At 40.4% G+C, this 8294-nt stretch overlaps 1 long non-coding RNA gene across 2 annotated transcripts in view; it reads right to left on the bottom strand.

Annotated features, from left to right (window-relative positions):
• Positions 1-3095: 3095 nt before the first annotated feature.
• LOC116586342 overlaps positions 3096-8294 on the bottom strand; it is a 45894-nt gene continuing 40695 nt past the window's right edge. For both annotated transcript variants that reach the window (XR_004283986.1, XR_004283988.1), the window contains one exon: positions 3096-3355. This is a non-coding gene — a long non-coding RNA (uncharacterized LOC116586342). The remainder of the gene's footprint in view (positions 3356-8294) is intronic.

Below are 8294 nucleotides of genomic sequence, written 5' to 3'. Positions count from 1 at the left end.
ACTGAATTCTATTCTTCGTAAGTGATTCTTTTTTAATTTATTTTCTAGGATTTTCCAGAAATACACTCACATCATTTGGAGATCATGATCTTTTCAGTTCTTTTCCACTTTAATACCTGCAATCTTTCTTCTTTAATTAACAAAGTTCAGTCCTTCTGGTAGAGTGGTAATAGTGGTAAAGGTGAGCATCCCTGCTGTTTCCTATCTGGAGTTCTAGAGCTTCTAGTGTTTCCCCATAAAAAGCAATGCTAGCTTTTGAAGTACAAGTTGTATTTTATCATTGTAGGTAAATACCTATTGATTTTTAATTGTTTTCATTAAAAATAGATGCTGACTTTGTGAAATGCCTTTTATGTAATTGTGAAAATGATGATTTTCTCTTGATGTCTATCGATATATATCTTTAATATTGCATTATGTGTCTTGCTCAGTGATATTGATTTCTCAATACGGCAGCATTCTTGCATTCATGGGATAAATTTTACTTCATTGTGATGTAATATTCTGTTACTATGCTGCTAGGTTTTGTTTCCTATCTTATTTTAAACTTTCCATAAATATTCATGAGACTATCCGCACTTTTTTATTTGTTTGTTTGCATAGTCTTAGTCAGGTCTTGAGGCCAATGTTATGGTTGCTTTATGAAGATAAATTCTCCATTTGTATTCTATGATCTGAATCAGCCTAATAGCACTGGAACTATTTTAATTTAGATAGCTTCACAAACTTGCCCTGTGAAACCATCGAGGACTGATGTCTTTTTAGGGGGGCAGTTCTTTGACAATTTCCTACACTACTTGTATAGAAATTGATCTACTTAAACTTCTGAATTTTGGGGGGTCAACCTTAGAAGAGTATCCATCTCATCTTATTTATGTGGAATAAAGAAGTCTCTAATTATTCTTTGAATTTTCTCTGTGGTTATTTTGTGTAAGCAGATTTTCTATCTTTTAGGCTCTTTTTGAGGGAGGGGTGAGAGTGTGGGCTAGTTAACAGTTACTCTGTTCTATTCATTTTTAAATAGATTTTCCTTCTTCATTTATTGACATATTTAAGAATATGAATTTGCCTCTGGGCATTTTAGTTCAGTTTCCCACCCCAGAGCTATGGACATTTGGGGCCAGGTACTTATTTGTGGTAGGAGGGCTTTCTCACACATCTTGTTTAGCAGCATCCCTGATCTCTGTCTACTGGAGGCCATTTGCATCCCCATCCCCAGCAATGCATCATAAATGTCCTTGGATATTGCCAAGGTCCCCTTGTTGGGGGCAAATTTGTCACAGTCTAAAACCACATTAGGTGTGTACACCCTAAGTTTGTTCACTATATTAAAAAATTTAGATTTGTATTTTTATGTGACCCAATTGTTATTTAAGATAAATTTTAAAACAGAAATTCTGAGTGACTCTGGTTGTTTCTGGTGGATCTTACAAATAATTTGAAGTCCTTCTCCCTAATTTACTGAAAGTGAAGTCCAAATTTGTGGTTTTATGATCCATTTTCCTTTCAGATGATTTGCTAGATTACAAAGGAGAAGCGCTAAACTGATAGAGTCATTGCTGTAGGAAGTTAATATTTACTCAACACAATATATTCTAAGACTTTCAAAGCATCTTATGTGGACTATTTCATTTAATTATTGCAATAATCCTGCCTGGTCCATAATATCTCCAGATTCTAGATGGGAGAAGTCTCAAAATAACTTGCCAAAAATTTCTTAGCAAATTAGTGGAGTATAAATATGTCTTTGGAAGGCCTTTAGTTCTTGGAAACAGCTCTGTTTTGTGGGGGCAGGTGGAGTATAAGGTGGGCAAGGGAAGCATTAGGTGAAACCCCCTGCTAATTGGTTGTTCCAGAGTGGCTTGTGTTTGAAGCATGGAAACAAATTTAAATTGTAACTCTTCCTGCCTCCTATGGAAAAGGTTTTCCTGGGTGGGACAGAAAAGTACCCAAGAGTAGCATATTTGAAATGGAAAGCAGCTTTCCACTCCTGTTTGTGTGCCTACCTTTGTAAGGACCCTGGAACATCCCAGGAGAAGATCTGCCTGGGGTTACAGCAACAACCAAAGTCCCTAGGAAGAAGCTAGTTAATACCCTTGCATGGAAAGAGATCCAGTGCATTCTGTCTTGGTGTGCTAAATACCCTTTGTTTGTGCAGCTTGAGTTTGATAAACAAGCTTAATAACTTTAGAAGCTTAATAACTTTAACTGTTTCTTGTGTTTTAAAAGCCATGTTTTGGAATAGCTCTAATACTTCACTTGTATCTTTGTGTTGCATTAATGGCTTTGGTGGGAAGCTAAAACAAAATCTAGCCAGATTTCTTTTAGCTGGCTTTTATTATTTTTTTTTCCTGGCTTTTAATTTCCTACTTGCAATACCCATAAATTTCCCAATAAAGTAATTTTCAAGATTTATGAGCTTTAAGTAATCAGTTTTTTCAAATGGTCTTTTAAAATGGTGAAATGGGATCTCCTACAATGTCAGTATTAACACAGGCTGACAGAAGAGGGTTCTTTACTCACAAGAGAATGTTTTAAAAAAGATTTACGTTTTTAAATGTCTTAAAGGGGCTTATGTTGATTCACAGATAACGTTCCAATCGAATGAGATTTTTTTTTAGACTTTATTTATTTGACAGAGAGAGGGAGAGGGAGCGCATGTGCCCAAGGAGCAGCAGGCAGAGGGAGAGGGAGAAGAGGGACAGACGCTTTACCAGCTGAGCCACCCAGGCATCCCGAATGGGATTTCATCATGGAGTCTGTGATGAAAACTTTAAAGCGTCTCAGTGTTACCGAAAAACCCAAATTCAGCTGCCACACTCTGGAAAAGCCAATATTCAAGAGCACAAGTTGTGATTGGGAAGGAATATGAGCTTTATTCAGGAGGCTGGCCACCTAGGGAGAAGGAGGACTCTTCTCCAAAAACCAACTCTGAGGGTTCTGCCTGGTCCAGAGATTTTTTTTTTTTTCAAGATTTATTTACTTATTTGACAGAGAGGGAGAGATCACAAGTAGGCAGAGAGAGAGAGAGAGAGAGAGAGAGAGAGAGAAGCAAGCTCCCTGCTGAGCAGAGAGCCAGATGCGGGGTTTGATCCCAGGACCCTGCGATCATGATCTGAGCTGAAGGCAGAGGCTTAACCCACTGAGCCACCCAGGCGCCCCTGGCCCCAAGATTTTTAATGGAAGTTTAGGGAAGTTAATCGGTGAAAGAGGAACTCCATGTAACACTTCCTGATCGCATGCAGACTCCATGGGGCCAGCTGCAGACTCTCTTACATCCTGGTCCTCACAGGTTGTAGACTGGTTCCCCAGTGCGAGGTTGTACAAGAGGGTCATCGAGGAAACAATGCATGACCTATAGATATACAAAGAAAGGCTTAGTTCATCCATTCCACAGGTTAAAGGTGCTTCCTAAAACTTAGAGGACTACTAAGCTGGCCAGAGGAGTGTAGAGACAGCAGCTTCATCAACTCAAAAGGTCTGTATAGCATCAAGGAAAAACGTCCTCACTATTATCTTTTTCACGCATGCATTTGAAGAAATGGTCCTAAAAGGAAATTCAGAGGCATATGTATGGAGGATAAGCCAACTGCAAGGATTCAAAGGGAAAGAGAGGAAAATGTTCTTCAAAAAAATTTTTTTGGAAATGTCACTGACACAGGTTTTTCCACTTCCAAGAAGCTTGTTTTTCTTTGTGTTGCCTTTACTTAATAATTTTGCTATCTTTACATTTTTAAGTAATTGACTTTAGAAAAATAATCTACCCTTGAAGATAGATTCAAATGTGAGATTACTCCTCAGGTTTTAGCTGCACCTGCTGACTTGGTAGATAGGACATAGAGGGACCTCTGCATTTGAAACAACCGGAAAAGCTTTATAGCCTTGATTGGCATTATCCTGTTGTACCAGGAGAGGGAGCTCTAAGTCCACTGCAGTAAAATAACACTTGCCCTTAATGCAACAATGAGTGGGGTGGGGAAGGTTGCTCTCAAACATTGTTATTACCATATCCAGGAAATAGGTAGATGGAGAGGTAGGTAGGTAGAGAAATAGATTGATGAGTGAATAAAGGTCTTGATCAAATATTTTGAGAAACATTTCAACCTTCATCAAAGATTACTGGCAGGGTTTCCTAGTTTTACTCATTTTTAAAATACCAGTATGTCAAAATGAACATAACATAAAGTCTTGATTTGCATTCTCCTGATTATTAATGATTTTTTAAATTTTGTTTATTGGATATAAGTATAGATAAAAGATACTTAACATATTTAATGTTTAACTTTAAATCCTAAAATTAATTTTTATATGCTTTAAGTTAGCTTTCAAAACTAGATATTAAATTTAAATTTCTAACTAATATCTCAATAAAAAATCTTTCCCTTCCCTGTACGCAGAAAGTTGATTGCTTATACTTGCTGTGATTATGTTTTGTTCTTGAATTTAAGTTTACTCCAGTGGAGTAGACTTTGTATACAGTGTGTGTTGTGGGCTGAGCTATGTCCTCTCAAAATTCATATATTGAAGCCCTAACCCTCAGTCTCTCAGACTGTGACTATACTTGGAGACACGGTCATGAAAGAGGTTAACTAAGGTTAAAGGGGGCATCTGGGTGAAACCCTAATCGGTCTAATTTCCATCCTTATTACAGGAAACCTGGGCATACGAGGGGACCCCAGGGATGCCTGAGGAGTGCACAGGGGACCATGTGAAGACGCAGCCAGAAGGCAGCCATCGGCAACCCATGAGGGAGGTCTCAAGAGAATCCAGGCCTGCTCACACCTTGGCCTTGGACTTCCAGACTCCAGAACTGTGAGAAAAAATTCTGTCCTTTAAACCAGCCGGTCCATGGTAGTGTGCTATAGCAGCCCTGGAAAACTCATCCAATGGGAGATGGGGATTTTATTTTGTTTTGACATGGAAAAATCATTGGTTCCAATTCTATTTACTGAACAGTCCTTCGTTTCCTCGCTGATCTGTCATGACTCTTTGGTCCTATATCAAAGTGCCATATCATATGGGCCAATCTGTAGACACTTTCTTCTATTTCTCCCACTGATCAGTCTATCCCTGTGAGAGAGCTGTGTTTTCTTCCTTGCTACAGCTTCATTGTAAGTCCTGACAGCTGGTAGGGAAAGGCCTCCCACCTTCTTCTTTAAAGGGACTTTGCTATTTTGGATCACTTACACTTTCCTGTGAAGTTTAGAATCAGCATGCCAGGTGTCACTGGAAATCACACGGGGATTTTAACTGTACCTGCATTAAAGCCAAAGAACTATAGAGTAATCATATTTTGTAATTAAAGAATGATCTCCAAGGGAAAGTGCTTCCTTTTCGGATCCACGGATGGCATGGGCTGCAATCCTGGTTCTGTCCACGTAGTGGCACCACAAACCAAAAAATCTGACTTTCGCAGTGGGCCAGAGGTTCTCAGAACACACATTTCACTGTTCACCTTATTTAGTCAATACCAGAACGTTTTGGAGGGTAGACCTGAATTTCATATGGGATATTCCACAGTCCATCGAGTGCTGAAGTACATTTGGCAAAAATACAGACAAGAGTATATGGTAACTAAACACGTGAAATAGTAATGAAAACTACCCTGACCATCTGTGCTTCACAGTCCTTTTCTCTTAGAAGGCCATAAACAAATGAAGAAGTTCACTATCCACCAATCAAGGAAAAGTGTGGTGTAAAATGTGCTTGGAAGTTCAGGTGGTCTTCTCTAACCAGCAAGCCTGAGGCAGGGTAGTGAACAGGTCTGCATCCATCTGGGGAGCAAAGGTCACCCCCAGGGTTATTAAAGGGGAGGATTATGTAAATCTTCATTTCTACCCCCACCCCCACCCCCTGCTATCAGCCCTGATCATCTTGGGAGTGAAGTCTACTTTCACTTAGGAGAAACATGCCTGTGCTTGCCCTCAGCTGTTCAAAGAATCAAAAAGCCTTTCCCTTTCTACTCAGTAATGCCAGGGAAGCCTCCTTCCTCCCTTAGGCTGGAAGTGTGTGACACAGAATGTCTCTGAAAATGCTTGTTTCATCCATGCCCTGGATACCTCAACTTGGTAGTGGGCTGGAGGAGACCCTTTCTGTAAGTACCTTCCAGGGGTTCATCTAACCCAGTAATGTCACTAGCATTGGCATTTAGTACCAAAAAATAGTTCAGCACATCTTGTTAACTGTGGCAAAAACATGTGTCTACTGCTCAGTAACATACCTTGGCTGGTCTCCTAACATACACATGGAACAGTTCAGTAAACCCCAGTTTCCTCGTCTGTAAAGTGGGAACAGCAGTATTCCCCAGTCAGAATTGTTGCAGGATGACAGAGGCATTTCAGAAACCTAAGGTGCCTTGCACCTTAGCGCTCAAGAAATGTTACATTTTTGGCACTAGAGCAGGATGAAAAGGTATTCCTGGGTCAGCCAAGATGAAGAGTAGAATCTGGGACTGGGAACTGAGCCATGTTGTAGCTCATTGGCCTCTGTTCCTCCTTCATGCTACCAATGCCCCTGCAGGGAAGGAGGCCTTGCATTCCCTCCCCCAGCACCAGGGCAGCCAGGTGACTTCCTGAGCCTTTAAAGGACGCATTGTGTTAACCCCTTCCAAATGAGAAGTGAGAGATGACTTCAACTGTAAACCATAATTAGCGCCAGGGGCACTTTTAACACAACTTCCTACAGTATTATTCATGGGAGGCAAGGTATGAAAACAGCCTCTTCCCCTCAACAGATGAATAAAGAAATCATGGTTTGTGTATACAATAGAATATTCCTCAGCCTTAAGAAGGAAGGAAGTCCTTCCGTTTGAGACTACAGTGATAAAGAGGGTATGATTCTAATGAAATTAGAGAAAAGAAGACCAGTACTGCATGGTGTCACTCAGGTGGAGTCTAGCAACAAGTCTAACTCATAGAAACAGTAAAATCACTGTTTTCAGGGACAGGGGTGGGGTGGGGGAATTGGAGATAAGTTGTGAAATGGTACTAACTTTCAGTTACAAGACGAATAAGGTCCAAAGTCCTAATGTGTAGTATGGTGACTATAGCTGACAATAGTGTATGACTGAAATTTGCTAGGAGAGTAAATCTTAAGAGTTGTTTCCAAAAGAGAGTGAATATCTGAGGTGATGGATTTGTTCCTCAATTTTAAATATGCTTTAATTTGTCAGTTATATCTCAGTAAAGCTTAAAAAAATGTAGAAAACAATGTCATCAGCAAATGCTCTTGCTGATATGATACCGTAATGCAAGGATGGGTTTATCGTATTTATGTGGGGTGTAGCTCAGTGGTTTCTGAGTTTGTTGTATCAGTCCAGATTGGCTTATAGAGACATCTTACACAGGAGACAAATGCTTCAGGCTGTCTGCCCAAAGCTGAGCAGACCAGCTAGAATGGTCACTCATCTCACCTGCTCAGGTTTTGCTGTCCCTGAGTGTGATGGTTTCTTGTGATCTGTTGCAGAAAAGTCTTGTTAAAACAAAGTAATCTCTTGACATGTATACAAGAATGGGTACAAGAAAGCAAAACACACACACACACACACACACACACACACACACACACACACATTGCCAAACCAAGTATATGTCAGTCGTCTCTAGGGTTTTTGTTCCTCAGCCTTTGCTCCTAGAGCCTATCAGCCCTTTGCCTCTGACTGTTTCTATTTTTCTACTTGTGACACAGATGTGAAAGAGAAGCAAAGCCAGGCACTAGGTCAAGTGATAAGTACAGACTCTAGTCAGTCATATACTGTTGAGTAAGAAAAGGAGTTCAGTGTGAAATGAATTCAACTCAGATTTATACAAGGTGGCTAGGTGTTTTAAGGGGAGTGCAGGGCAGGGAGTGGTAAGTGCAGGCTTGTAGTGTCAGAAAAGTGAGAACTTAGAAAAAGCAGGGAGATTTGAGGGGGTTGGTCTATGTGAAACCCATCTGCTTTTGTTAACCGGCCTTCATTGAAGTAAGGTTCTTACCTTCTTACAGACACTAGGAGACAGGCTCTGTCTTCAGGCATTGGCTGGAATAGATACTAATTTGGGGGGCCAGCAGTGAGTTTTCTCAGGCAGGTACTTTGTTGGGGAGGGGAGTGTGAGGGGCTGACTTGAGCAGACTTGAACTGCTGGAGGGGCAGACTTGAGTTCCTTGAAACTATGTTAGTATTTGTTCAAGTATTTATAGACCAAGTTTGAGGCTTAGTTGGGAAAGACTCAGAGGAGCCTGGCTGTAGTTTGAACACGAATAGAATCTTTGTCACGTTAATACTAGGGTTACTAACAGAAAAGGTAATTCCACTA

This window comes from Mustela erminea, chromosome 3 (assembly GCF_009829155.1).
Source record: "Mustela erminea isolate mMusErm1 chromosome 3, mMusErm1.Pri, whole genome shotgun sequence".
Taxonomy (NCBI): Eukaryota; Metazoa; Chordata; class Mammalia; order Carnivora; family Mustelidae; genus Mustela; species Mustela erminea.
Note: the sequence above shows the minus strand (reverse complement) of the source record. Positions and strands in the feature narration are given on the sequence as shown.